Source organism: Neofelis nebulosa, chromosome 9, assembly GCF_028018385.1.
Source record: "Neofelis nebulosa isolate mNeoNeb1 chromosome 9, mNeoNeb1.pri, whole genome shotgun sequence".
Lineage (NCBI taxonomy): Eukaryota > Metazoa > Chordata > Mammalia > Carnivora > Felidae > Neofelis > Neofelis nebulosa.
Window position 1 is genome coordinate 114,199,536 of NC_080790.1, and position 11,333 is coordinate 114,210,868.

Consider the following 11,333-nt stretch of genomic DNA (forward strand, 5'->3'; position numbering starts at 1 on the left):
AGGGAGGGGAGGGGTGATAAGTCTCTAACAGGGAGAATTAAGGCTCTTTCTTTTTTTATTTTAACTTTAAACAAATTTCCATTACACAAAAGTTGCCACATAGTTGGCTGTTTCTCTACTTTGTACACAATTATTCTTGCTCTCCACAGAAAGACTGCTTCTTAACTTTTCATCTGGTGATGGCAAGTATGAAAATCCCGATTTTAACGTTAATAGTAGTAAAAATGCCTCTTTTTATTCAAAAGTACAAAATAAATTCTTTGTGAGCATGGACAATGACAGCAGTAAATCAGAATTTGTTGTCAACTGAAACCAGTAACTGATGGTTATAATGATTTTCTTAAACACCAGCCAGACTTTGCTTCAGTCATTTCCTCCAGTGGAATTCTCTGAAGTTATTGTTGAAGGGCCCTGCCTTGAGTTTCCTCTCACAGTTCATTAATAACGGTAAAGCACTGTTCTAGGAATTAGAACATTCTACCTTCCATACCCCCTCCCAGTCTACCCATTCCACCCATTCCTGGGTCCTTTTCTTCTTTAGGAATTCCGGTGACTACGACTTCTGCTATAGTTAACAGAAAGGCAATTCTAGCAGTATCCAGTAAAGTAGGTCTTACACCTTTAGTTGGATCAGTGACTCCTTTTCCCACCATCATTCAAAAAATCTCCAAAGCATAGCGTCATAACCAACTTCTAAGGGACTTTGCATACGTTTCTCAGCTATCAAGGATCCTTCAACACCTGCATTCTTAGCCATGGTCATCACAGGAATTTTGAAGATCTTCGTTAGCTGGAGTTATTGGATCCAAGGCTGGAATGCACCAAAGCAGGGCACAGCCCCTTCCCAGAGAATCTTCAGTAGCAGCTCGTGGAGCATTGAGGGCATCTGTAACTCTGTCTTTCTTTTCACTCACTTCAACATCATTTGTCCCAGCCTTCGGCACAGCTACTCTGAGAGTTTTGCCAGATGTTCATTCACCTTTTCTTTTTCATATTCACTAGTTGTGATATCTAACTGTTGATTTCAAGTGATTTTTTTGGATACGTTTTTCAATTTGAGCCTTGTCACCTTTTCCTTTTAAGAGCATGGAATCATCTTTGGTCATATTGACCTCTCCAACTTTTCCTAAGTCATGAAGCTGAACATCTTCAAGATTTAGAGTCAATCTTTCTTCCCCAAACACTGCACCACCAGTAGCAATAGCCATGTCTTTAAGCAATTTTTTTTCTGTTGTCACCAAAACCTAGAGCTTTGGCTGCTTACCACCTGAAGACCAACTTTTAACCTATTCAAAACAAGTGTACTCAAAGCTTCTCCGTGAACATCTTCAGCAGTTACGAACAGGGACTTGCAGTGAGCATTGGCATTTCAAGAGCAGGTACAACGGACTGGACACTAGAAATTTTCTTGTTTTTCTGTTTTAGACATTTTCTTTTCACTCAGTAGAACATAGTCATCTTGGAATTCACATTTCTTTTTTTATTTTTATTTTTTTTAATGTTTATTTTTATTTTTGAGACAGAGAGAGACAGAGCATGAGTGGGGGTGGAGCAGAGAGAGAGGGAGACACAGAATCCGAAGCAGGCTCTAGGCTCCGAGCTGTCAGCACAGAGCCTGACGCGGGGCTCGAACCACAGACCGTGAGATGACCTGAGCCGAAGCCGGACGCCCAACCGACTGAGCCACCCAGGCGCCCCTCACATTTCTGATCTTTTGCTGTGTTAATGAAGTACAGAGAAATATAACCTCGATCAACCTTTATGCCTTCAATAATTTCTAATTCATCGTTTCGTGTTTTTCCAACCTTTACTGTGATGACGCCCTCTCTTCCAGCCTTTTTCATTGCATCGGAAATGATGTTGCCAACTTCTTGGTCTCCACTTGCAGAAATCTAGCCATGTGAGCAATTTCTTCTGGGGCTGTCACAGGTTTAGACTGCTTCTTAAGTTCAGCGCTTACAGCATCAACAGCTAGCATCACACCGCTCCTGGCGTCCACTGGCTTAGCACCTTTGCTAACCTTCTCGAAGCTTGAACTCACAGATGGCGAGATCCTGACCTGAGCTGAAGTTGGATAGTTAACCGACTGAGCCATCCAGGCGCCCCAGCTGTGAATTTTTAAAACATTCAAAACATTTTAAAACAATGTTAATAAGAATTGCTAAAATAAAAATCCCAACAACACCAATTGCTGGCAAGGATGTGGAAAAAATTGTTATCTCTTGAATTGCTGGTGGGAATGCAAAATGGCCCAGTTACTCTGGGAAATGGTTTGTCAATTTCTTTTAAAGTTAAACATCAACTTCCCATTGGACCTAGCAGTCCTACACTTGGGTATTTGCCCTAGTGAAATGAAAACCTAGGACCACCCAAAAAACCTATAAACAAATGTTTATAGCAACTTTATTTGTGACAGCCCTAAACTGGAAAAACCCAAATGATCTCAATGAGGGAAAGGAGAAAAAAAAAAATCTGCACTAGATCTCTAGAATATAATACTATTCGGCAGGAAAGAGGAATGAGTCACTGATGCACATGGAAAATTGGATAGACCTGAAAGACAAGCTGAGTGAGAGAAGCCAGGCACAGAACATTTCATTCAGCGGGTGTCCTAGGAAACAGCAAAACCACAGTGATGGAAAATAGATCAATGGTTGCCGGGGGTTGTGGTGGGATAAGAGTTTGAATAGAAAGAGGTATTTTTTAGGTGATGAAGCTATTATTGTATGTTCTGTTTGTGGCGGTGGTTGCACGAATCTAAACGTGTCCAAATTCAACACCGGGGAATAAGGCGGGGACTTGGTGTGGTGCTACGGTATCTTTCGTCTTGGGTGTCTGTCGTGCCTTTTGCACAGCTTCCAACCGCACTGTGTTGGGACAGAGCATCTGGAGGTTCACAACCTCTTGTGGTCTGTAGGAGCCACTCTGAGGAGGGTCCAGGGGAGAATTTGCCATTTTCAGTGGAAAACAAGTGGTGGTTACTAAATATGATGACTGTGTACTTTGGATCTGGATTCACTGCACCTTTGTTTATAGTAAGACACCAACTGCTTGAGAAATAAGAATGTTTTAAGTAATCCATTAAGCAGATGTGAAAAGGAACATTTTAAAAGGTGCAATCTCTTTTCAAACTCTTGAATTCAACATACCCGGTATGTTTGTTAATGAACTTGAGGCATGAAAAACAACCATGTCAAAATTCAAAGAACTGTATGCCAAAAGAACAAAAAGCCAAATTTACTCAATGAAATTGAGCAAATTATACAAAATAATTGTATCATCCTATGCTTATGGGTCCTTAGCTTCCTCGCGACAATTTAATATGCCCAAGAGCTCTTTTCACATCTCAGGATTCTTTCTAATTTTACATCACTTTACGCATATGGATGTACAGTGGTTTAGCTGAAAACAGTACCCTTTTGATGAACTTGTATCTTATTTTTCCCATTTCTCTTTTTACAAACAAAACGGGAATGATTATTTCCCATCACATTTTTTTTAAAGATTTTATTTTAAAGTAACCTTTACCCCCCCAACATGGGACTCGAACTCACAACCCTGAGACCAAGAGTCGCATGCTCTACTGACTGAGTAGCCAGGCGCCCCTCCCAGCACTTTAAATAGTTCTTCTATTTGTGGTCATGCTACCAGTTCTACACACGGTTTAATTTGATTTCTTTTGCTTTTAATCTTTAGGGATTGCTTTAAAAATTTTGATATTCTTATATTAGGTCAAATATTTAAATGATTCCAAAGTCAGATCTTCCAAATAGGGTATATTCAGAGAAGTCTAGCTTTTTTTTTTTTTTAAATCTGTCTTCTCTGATTCATTTCTTCCTGCTCCTCTAAATAGATGTGCACTTAAATTTTTTCTTTCCTTTTAAAAATAAATGTATCTAATGCTTTTGTTTTCATCTCCCTTCCCTTCCATCACTCTCTCCTCAATATGGAGAATTCCAGGTTACTTACGGTCATTGAAGCCAGGAACAAGGGAGCAGCAAAAGCCAGAGGCAAGAACTTCATGCCTGAAGGATAGGGACATGTTTGGGGACAGTACAGTGGGGTGGATGGACAGAACTACCTATGTCACTTGCCTGGAGCTCTAATCTTTATACGACTTCAAATGAGATCAAAAGTTGAGCAGTGAGCAAATAATGAAGTAAAATAAAGCAGAAATCTCCGCCGTTAGGGCCAAAGGATTTGGCCAGACTGTCTCGTTGGCTACTGCATACATTTGCGGAGTTCTCACAGAATATCTGGAAGACTAGCATCCAGTCTTTGAAAATACACTTTCTAGCTACTGTTGGTAAGGGTGAGGCAACACAGGGACAACTGAGTACTGTTCCTGTGAGTTTAAATCAATGCAGTATATTTTGGAGAGCAATTTGCAATATATATTCAATGTCTAAAGCAAAGTTAAACAGAACGAAACTATGCTACTCTTTGACCCAGAATTAACACGCATAGAGTAAATGGATAAGTTCACAAAGATGTCTAAGTACTATATTTCCTTCTTAGCATTGCTCGTAATGAGGATGTGAAAATGTAAATGTCCATCAATAGAGAATTTGCTGATTTATGGTACATAACACATTAGAATTCCATGCAGCTTTAAACAGTGTTAATCAAGGACCTACAAGATTAAAAGCTGGTGTGATCTCTTTGAAAAATGAGTGAAAATTAAGTGAGAAAGGAAAGTTATGGGATAGTATGAGCTAGTTTTTGTTATATGTATTTATACATATACATACATATGCATAAAATATAAAAAAATATAATCTGGAAGGATATGTACCCCTAATTTAAGGGTCTTTATCTTTGGGAAGGATTATTTCTGATTTTATTTTTCATAATTTTATGTTTCTCTATATTTATGATTGTTTCTACTATTGTTGTTTGTTTCTCTTGCTTTTTACACTCCACATGTAAGAGAAATCATATGGTATTTGTTTTTCTCTGTCTCATTTCACTTAGTATTATACCCTCTAAGTCCATCCACGTTGTTGCAAATGGCAAGATTCATTCTTTTTTATGGCTGAGTAATATTCCATTGTGTGTGTGTGTGTGTGTGTGTGTGTGTGTGTGTGTATCTCTATCTCTATCTATCTCTATCTCTATCTCTAATCTATCACATCTCCTTTATCCATTCATCTGTTGATGAACACAGGTTGCTTCCATATTTTGGCTATTGTAAATATTGCTATAGTAAACATAGGGGTACATATGTCTTTTTGAACTAGTGCTTGTGTTTTCTTTGGGTAAATACCCAGAGGTGGAATTGCTGGAATGTATGTATTTCTATTTTTAGTTTTTTTGAGGAACCTCCATACTGTTTTCCAGAGTGGGTTTTTTGAAAAATTTTGAGATGAATATACTTATACAGTAATATTTGCTTTCTTTCCTGATTAACACAAAAGATTGACTGGATTCAAATCAGGTTCACTGGAATCCAAGATCTTTCCTGTGTTAAGCTTTAGTAACAATTTCAAGATACAGGTAATTATGAAGCACAGGGAAAACATGCAAAAGTCTCAGGTGTTCATGTCACTTCCCAGCTCCCATGTGCCTCATTAGAATGAGCTGTGGATTGGGTTTAATGCAGGAGATTTCTGAGTGATGTCTAAGTGATGCATGTGAGCGTATCACACAAAGGGGGATGTTTCCTTAAGAAACATTTCCATTTTAGTCTCTGAAAATTACATAACGTTATACATGCATGACATTTTTTAAGGAGCCATGTCTATATAAATTATAGATTCCAGGTTTGTTTACTAGAAACAATTCTAGATGTATTCAGAGCAGATTATTCTGTTAGTTAAAGACTGCTGCTAGTGAATGGTATTGGTGAGTTCTCCAGGTCTGCTTGCATGTTTAGAAGGGGATCTGATAGAGTCAACATTATTATTTTTCTTTCTTTCTTTCCAGGAGCATCCCTGATAAAGGGAGAAGATTGATTGTAGGACTGTTGTTAACCCCGTTCTTCCCATCTCTCTCTTTTTTTTAAAGTTTATTTATTTATTTATTTTGAGAGAAAGGGAGACAGAGAGAGAGCACAAGGGAGGGGCAGAGAGAGGGAGAGAGAGAATCCCATTGCTAGTGCGGAGCCTGATGTGGGGCTTGAACTCACAAACTGTGAGATCATGACCAGAGCTGAAACTAAGAGTCAGATGCCTAACCGACTGAGCCACCTGGATACCCTATTGTGTTGTTTCTTCTCCTTCTTCTTCTTCTTCTTCTTCTTCTTCTTCTTCTTCTTCTTCTTCTTTTTTAAATTTTTAATGTTTTTTTAATTTTTGAGAGAGAGAGAGAGACAGAGACAGAGACAGAGACGGAGTGTGAGTGGGGGAGGGGCAGAGAGAGAGGGAGACACAGAATCTGAAACAGGCTCCAGGCTCTGAGCTGTCAGCACAGAGCCCGACGCGGGGCTCAAACTCACGGACCGTGAGATCATGACCTGAGCCGAAGTCGGATGCCCCACCGACGGAGCCACCCAGGCGCCCCAGCTTTCCCAAATTTATTAATTGTACAAGGGAAAGTTTGACCATTCTCTCCCCATTTCCCCCATGCAGCAACTGGCAGCCTCCATGGTACTTAGTGCTTCTCTGAGTTCGACTTTTTTAGATTCCATATATAAGTGAGATCATGCAGTAGTAATCTTTTTTTTTATTTTTAAATTTAAAATTCAAGTTAGTTAACACATATCATAATATTGATTTCAGGAGTAGAATTTAGTGATTCGTCACTTGCGTATAACACCCAGTGCTCATCACAACAAGTGCCCTCCTTAATGCCCGTCACCCATTTAGCCCTTCCCCCCACCTCCTCTCCAGCAACCGTCAGTCTGTTCTCTATATTTAAGAGTCTCTTTTGGTTTGCCTCCTCTGTTTTTATTTTATTTTCTTTTTCCTTCCCTTCCCCTATGTTCATCTGTCTTGTTTCTTAAATTTCACATATGAGTGAAATCATATGGTGTTTGTCTTTCTCTGATTGACTTATTTCACTTAGCATAATACACTCTAGCTCCATCCACATTGTTGCAAATGGCAAGATTTCATTCTTTTTGACGGCTGAGTAATATTCCGTGTGTGTGTGTGTGTGTGTGTGTGTGTGTGTGTGTGTGTGTGTTATGTGTATGTGTGCATGTATATGTGTTTGTACCATATCCATTCATGTGTTTTTTTTTTTAATTTTTTTTTTTACATTTATTTATTTTTGAGACAGAGAGAGACAGAGCATGAACGGGGGAGGGGCAGAGAGAGAGGGAGACACAGAATCGGAAGCAGGCTCCAGGCTCCGAGCCATGAGCCCAGCACCCGACGCGGGGCTCGAACTCACGGACCGCGAGATCGTGACCTGAGCTGAAGTCGGACGCTCAATCGACTGAGCCACCCAGGCGCCCCAACCATTCATGTGTTCTTTATCCATTCATCAGTTGATGGACATTTGGGCTCTTTCCATAATTTGGCTATTGTTGATAGTGCTGCTATAAACATCAGGGTGCATGTGCCCCTTCGAATCCGCCTTTTTGTATCCTTTGGATAAATACCTAGTAGTGCAATTGCTGGGTCGTAAAGTACTATTTTTAATTTTTTGAGAAATCTCCAGCCTGTTTTCCAGAGTGGCTGCACCAGTTTGTATTTCCCATGACAGTGCAAAAGTGTACCCTTTCTCTGCATTCTCACCAACATTTGTTGTTTCCTGAGTTGTTCCTTTCAGCCGTTCTGACAGGTGTACGTGTTCTTTTAATTGCGTTGTTTTCTGCATATATTTTAAGTTTACGTAAATGGTATTATATGTCTGTTCCTTTTTTTTAACGTAGTTAATGTCTACGTACATAGCTATGTGTATACCGAATCTGTTGCTCCCATCTTACATGTTATATTCTAAAGTATGTAGTCATATAATTTTATTGATCCATGACTCCAGAATGGCTGTCCAGATTGCCTTAGATTGGTATTGGTATTGCTAATACCAATAATGCTGCAACTAACTAATTACATAGTACATGTCCTCTTAGGACTTGGGCAAGAATATTTTTGGGATATAATGAGGAGTAGAATTCTTGAGTCATAAGATAAGTGTATAACGAACTTAATGAAGTACTAGATTGTTCTCAGAAAGATGAACTGTCCATACTTCTTCAAGTAGTATTTGAGGGTTCCTATGTTTCTACGTCTTCTCTAACATGTGCCACTATCCAGTTTTCTAATTTTACCAATGCCATTATTGGTTTGATTTGCTTTTCTCCAATTACCAGTGAATCTGAGCATTTCCTTATATGCTTTGGTGACTATAGAGTCAACATAATCCCTATCAAAACTTGAGCAGGATTTCTCTTTCTTCAGAAACAGACAGGCTGATCTTATCACTTACGTAACAAGACCAAAAAAAAAAAAATTAACAATTTTGAAAAAAGAACAAAGTGGCAAGGCTTTCGTTTGGTGAATTCAAAACATATAAAATGCAGTCATCAAGACACTCTTAGCACCGTAGGAATAGAATGCGACCCCCTTAATCTAATAAAGATCCCTTGGTCAACAAGCTAAAACCACACAGTGTACATGTCCCCCTTCCCTTCCCCTACAAAATCATTCCTAATGTAATTCTTCCCCTAAGATGTGTCTTGCCCTGTCCTTTCTTCTTCGGCCTTTCTCTGATCATTAAAAATCACGCATGTGGGCATATATAAAGTTATCTAGAGAGGGAAAGGCTGACGGGTTATCACTCCAGGTTGAGAAATCCCAAAGTTGATGATGAGACGGACCACTGATCTGTACCACAAACCTGTCTCTGCCACAGGCAGCCCTTTCGGAACTCAGAGGAGGTCCTTGAAGAACCACTCAACAGATTACTCTCCCTCTTCCCAGATTAAAACAAAATGAAGCTGAACAAAGTCAAAGCTGCTCCCCTTCCCAGAACAGGAGTTTACTGGGGCACCTGGGTGGCTTAGTCAGGTTAAGTGTCCGACTCTGTTTCTGTTCAGGTCATGATCTCACGTTTCTTGGGATAGGGCCCCGTGTTGGGCTCTGTGCTGTCAGCATAGAACCTGCTTGGGATGCTTTCTCTCTGCCCCTCCCCTGCTCTCTCTGTCTCAAAATAAATAAATAACACATTAAAAAAAAAAAAAAAGAAGAACAGGAGTTTACTTAGAGGGTTCATCTGAAAAGAAGAAAACTACTACTTACTGCAAAAAGCTGTTATGTGTGAAAGTCAAGTGGAGACTGGCTAGACCCGTGGGGACAGTGCAGGGTGCTACAGGTGGCTGCTAATTTTGGAGGACCATTGACACCTTTGGCGCCTTTCATCAGAGAAACAGTTTTGGCTTTAGGCCCATGGAGCTGCCCTAAAAAGAAGCATTTCTGATTATAACAAATTACTCTTGGGCCCTGTTCTTCTCTTCATGGATAGTTAGATCCCAAGGGACTCCATGGTTTGGGTCATCCTCTCTCTGCCATGCTTTGCCTTTTCTTACTCAGATGTTTTTCTTACTTTAACTGAGCTTCCTGGGGTCATGTCCAGATGGGCAACCTAGATTAGGAGAGGGAGTTTTGTGATGGAGCAGCGCTTGGAGAGGCTGGACTTATTTTTTAGATTCTCACTTCAGCATGCATTTTTCTTCACAGCTCAGGAGATTCATGGTTGATGGAGGTACTGATTTCTTTTGGAATCTGGAGGATGGCCAGTGGATGACCATCGCTGGAAGGTCAGACACTCCACTGGAGGACCAATTAACAAACCAGGAATTGAGTTCAAGCCCCACATCGGGCTCTGTGCCAACAGCTTAGAGCCTGAAGCCTACTTCAGATCCTGTGTCTCTTTCTCTCTCTACCTCTCCCTTGCCCATACTCCGTCTCTCCAAATACAGTCACATTGGGGGGTATGATTTCAACATATAAATTTTTTTTTTTAAGATTTCATTTTTAAGCAATCTCTACACCCAACGTGGGGCTCAAACCCACAACCCTGAGATCAAGAGTTGCACGCTCCACTGACTGAGCCAGCCAGGCACCCCTCAACATGTGAATTTTTTTTTTAATTTTTTTTAACGTTTATTTATTTTTGAGACAGAGCATGAGCGGGGGAGGGGCAGAGGGAGAGGGAGACACAGAATCTGAAATAGGCTCCAGGCTCTGAGCCATCAGCCCAGAGCCTGACGCGGGGCTCGAACTCACGGACCGCGAGATCGTGACCTGAGCTGAAGTTGGACGCTTAACCGACTGAGCCACCCAGGCGCCCCTACATGTGAATTTTTTAAAAATGTTTATTTATTGTTGGGAGAGAGAGAGAGAGGCAGGTGGAAAGGAAGAGAGAGAGGAAAACAGAGGATCTGAAGCAGGCTCTGCACTGACAGCAGAGAGCCTGATGCGGGGCTCGAACCCACAAACCGCAAGACTGTGACTTGAGCCAAAGTTGGCCTCTTAACCAACTGAGTCACCCAGGCTCTCCTGACATGTGAATTTTGCGGGGACATAGACATCCAGACTCTCAGTCTTCTAGATTTGACCCTAGGTTGTTGGTTAGCCCAGTTTGAACTCTGCGTGCCATCACCAAGGCATTTCAGCCAATCGCTGGTGGAAATGTCTGTCTCATGGAGTTTCTTAGTGATTGAATTGAAGGTTCCAACTTTATATTCCAAATCCTTGGGTTCATCATATGAAACAGGCATAGCCTTGTGGAATGTATTAGTTTGTGTGTTATGCAGTGAACACCACAGATTAACCTCTCTGACTAAATATGGAGACAGGGATAATTTGTAATAGAAAACCAACTCAAACCAACTTAGGCACAAAAAAACATTTATCCACCCAAATTTCTGAGGTGTCTAGAAATGTGGCTGCTTCAAGCAAGCCTGGTCCAGTGATTCCAATGTCATCAAGCTTCTCTATCCATATGCTTCTCTCTGGGTGTTCATCTTGTCCTGTTCTGCAGACAGAATTCTCTGTGTGATAGAGAATGTGGCCGAAAGCAGCCTCAGATTCATTCCTTTGCAGGGTGAGGTCCTGAGACAAGATCCTGGTTCCAAATGGAAATATCCCGGGAGAGAATTCTGACTGGTCCAGCTGGAGCCACGTGCTACACCATTCACTTTGGCCAGGCCAATTTCAATAAAAAAAAAATAAGTGAGGCGTGAGTTTGTATACCCAGCTTGTGGTCAGGGGGAGGAGGTAGTTTGATTGAAGGAGTCAGAAGATGATTTGGTCTGGGAGACAGAGGGAGAGCTAGACTCAGAAAACAGTGACTATTCAGTTCCTAATGGAACCAGCAGCCGATTTTCTTTACATATTCCTTTGCTGATTAGTCTACGTTTAACAAGGATTGGTTAATAGTTAACT

At 40.8% G+C, this 11,333-nt stretch overlaps 2 pseudogenes; one reads left to right on the forward strand and one right to left on the reverse strand.

Moving 5' to 3' along the window:
* Nucleotides 1-467: 467 nt before the first annotated feature.
* On the reverse strand, nucleotides 468-2,537 carry LOC131486347 (60 kDa heat shock protein, mitochondrial-like; annotated as a pseudogene).
* On the forward strand, nucleotides 2,536-3,097 carry LOC131486348 (cytochrome c oxidase subunit 7C, mitochondrial-like; annotated as a pseudogene).
* The last annotated feature ends 8,236 nt before the right edge of the window (nucleotides 3,098-11,333 follow it).